The sequence below is a fragment of the Benincasa hispida genome, chromosome 3, assembly GCF_009727055.1.
Source record: "Benincasa hispida cultivar B227 chromosome 3, ASM972705v1, whole genome shotgun sequence".
Classification (NCBI taxonomy): domain Eukaryota; kingdom Viridiplantae; phylum Streptophyta; class Magnoliopsida; order Cucurbitales; family Cucurbitaceae; genus Benincasa; species Benincasa hispida.
The window spans coordinates 62,680,168-62,683,641 of NC_052351.1; the positions used below are offsets into that span (position 1 = coordinate 62,680,168).

The window sequence follows — 3,474 nt, forward strand, 5'->3', positions numbered from 1 at the left end:
TTTCTTTTCAAGACCTAAGAGTTTTTCTGGGAAATGAGCAAGAGGGATACAAGATTTAAAATCAATTTTTCTAAAGAATCATAATTATCATGTCTTGAGCTCCTAGATGCTAAAGATCTACTATCATACTTACCAGAAGAAAACAGTTGATTAAATTATTTATTAGTAGTTAAATTGAGAGACTCAGATTCCATAAATTCGAGTTTTAAGGAGTCTAAAGATTGAGGATTAACATATTTAGAGGGTTCAAATTCAAGAGATTAAAGAGTTTATGTTTTCACAAAATTAGAAGATTCTGGTTCAGAAGATTGAAGGAAAGTAGAACCACTAATTGTGGTCAGATAACTTACACTCTTAAAAGGGTGTTCGGGTTGTTTAGGGAGTTTATCATATTTGATATCAAGTTTACTTACCGTTGTGGCCAACTTAGAGACTTGATTGCCTAGATGTTTTTTCACGTCCCCTCCCAGGCTTACCTATTTCACTTAAAGGAAGGCATGAAGACAATAAATACCATCTTTTTGTGATATTTGCTACCCACCTTCACCTGTTTTGCCCCTAACTAATAAAACCAAGGATGCTACTTAAACATTAGATGTCATAAAAAATCATGCAATTCACAAAATAATTTATTTAAAAGCATTTTGTCACACACGGTCAAGGGGAGAACTATTTTGCTCATAGGCTTTCCCACCCTTTGTTTATTCTAAAATAATAATCAAGTAAAATGGATCATGTCAACACATTCCACAAATCATAGTATACTATCATACTGATATACTTTTCATATCAAAATATTTAAAATAAAAACTTGACTGTTCCTACTTTGAACTTTTAAACATGATTTTGTTCACTATTAGTTCTAATTTATTAACCGTAATTTTGAGGAGAAATATTTCTAGTTCCAATTATTTATTGACATCTTTTAGCATGACTATTAATTTTTAAATCGTCACTTACCGGACATTTTAACTCACTCTTTCCAAATGTTTTTCTCTTCTTCCCAAGGTAGCGAAATAGTTCCTAATGCCTAGCCTACCCGAGACTCGTCTACCACAAGCTCCAAGATATCTGCAGACTCTGTCATTTAGATCTTTTTCTGTATGTATAGATTTTGGGTCTGGCATGTACATATATAGTAGGGTAGAGAGTTGGACAGTCTGACGTGCTTAGGCTCACCATGTGGATATGTGAGAAATGGTTTGTATGTATGTTTGAACACTTAATGCTTGGGTTGTATATAGTTCTTGTATGGCAATAAGGAAATGTGAATGTGATAAAGATATGAGTATATATTACTGTTTATCAGGTTAAATAAGTTAAGCAGAAAACAAGTGGATGGAGAGGGTCATAAGAAAGTTGATTACTCACCATTTTCACACCTGCTTATAGGTTAAAAGGGTATCTAGGAGAGGCTGTGATATGTAGCATACCTTGTCTCATCTCTTTTTGAAAAACAGCATTTTCTTCTTGCATCTTCATGATTTCTTGTTGGAAGGTGCTTACATCTTTTTGAAATGATAGCATAGTGGTAGCAAATGACTTAACCACATCCTCTAGTGGTGCATTAGAGTTAAATGTACTCCCTTGTTGGTCACTTTGACTCCCCATCGAAGGTTAGGATGATCTCTGAAAAACATCTAAAAAGTGCTTTTATTACCTTTAAATTTAGAACTAATATTGCTAGTTTTGTTTAGTTTGACGTTGTTTATTAAGTAATTTCAAAAAACTAAGCATCAGGAGAAATTTTTGCGAACATGAATAAAAACCCGAGGTAAAACTCCAATTTTGAGCAATTACGGGGCTATGGAATTATGAAGAAACCAAGGACCCAAGATCAAGAAAAGAGGAAAATTGGAAGGCAATTCGGGGGAGCCAGCGTTGGTAGAACGTTGAAACGCTGCTCCCTGATGCTTTAGACCTAAGACCAATTGGAAACAGGCAGCATTGCAACGCTAGGACTTTGACGTGCGGCTAGCATGTCACCAACGTTGCAACGCTAGTTTGCAATGTTACAATGCTACACAAGAAACAACGGGTCCTTACATTTTAATCGCATTAAAACGTAAAGCTAAGTGTAAAAAATGTAAACATCCAATATTGAAAACCACACATTCAAAATGTAGATTAAAACCCACCTTTCTAAAGTGATTTTTGTTCCAAATATGCAAGTATTGACTTTGATACCAATTGAAGAGAATTGAATTCCGACAGAAGCGTGAAATCACCTTGAATTTAGTTTTTTGATTTAATAGAATCAAAATACAGTAGTCCACACAATAATAGAGGATAAACACCATAATCAACATGCTATAGAAGAAGAAGAAAAGGGATAAAAGGACCTCACATTTGTTGAATTCTGTTCTTCTCATAAATTCCTCTTGCTTGTCTCACGAACACCTCTTCAATGATCAAGGACACTACCGTAAAAAAAACCTTGTCATTCTCTAGGACTCCAAGGGTTAGATGTGTGGTCTCTAACACTTGCAAGAGAAAGAGGTAGAAAGAATTTGTTGAGAGTATAGAGAAGAATTTGGTAGAGGCTAGGGTTTTTCTTTTGCACAATGAAAATCTTTACCTTAAATGGGCTATATAGATATATTTATACGGGGAAGGGTTAACCACTTCTTCAGATATTTCCATTTCCACCCTTAATTCTAATAATTAAATAACCTTTATTTAATTAATGGGCGTACTAATTAAATAACCATATATTAAATCCTATTTAATATATAATTAATTAATTAACATACAAACATCACACATTTATATGTATCCACCTCTCTAACATTATAATTAATTAATTCTTCATGAATTTAATTCACATGAATTTAATATTTGAATCTCATTCAAATATTTCTCTCTGGCATAATTTGGATTATAGATCATATCTATAATTAACCATTACATATTAATCTCATTACTATAAAATTCCCTCAATTGATTTGAACAATTCAAATCATTCTTCATTACTATCCTTTAGCGAGCTAATAAGGAGACCTTATAAACCTACAAATTAGAAACTCCAATGATATGAGATTAATTAATTAAACTTTTTAATTAAGTTAATCGTTATCAATTAATTACCAATCACTCCACTAAAAACTGATAGATGCACAATTCGCACTACAGATTTATTTCTGTGTCCACAAAATAACAAATCAACAGTGAGTCGACCTGTCACAAATCGCTCATAACAACAGTTGGGTCAAATTACAATTTTACTCCTGTAGTTACATCTAACACCTTAAGTATCATTGATTCCTCTAATGAATAAACAGTTTATAGTCCAACTATAAATTAACTCCTCTTGGGTCAATGAGAGGTTGAGGCCTCATTGTTCAAGACCCAGAATCACCTATTAGGTGAATGAATTTTATCTTGTATAGTTGTGTTCTCAGCTCCTTACTCAGACAAATCCTCAAAATTGTACGCTTGTTGAGTCAGTTAATATAGCTACTCTCACCCATACAG

The 3,474-nt window shown here is 33.2% G+C and overlaps 1 long non-coding RNA gene across 1 annotated transcript; it reads right to left on the minus strand.

Moving 5' to 3' along the window:
• Positions 1–2,558, minus strand: LOC120072998. Its single transcript, XR_005480664.1, has 3 exons — positions 2,348–2,558; positions 1,434–1,629; positions 1–26 (listed from the first exon to the last, which is right to left on the minus strand). It is a non-coding gene; the product is annotated as an uncharacterized LOC120072998 (long non-coding RNA).
• Positions 2,559–3,474: the final 916 nt, after the last annotated feature.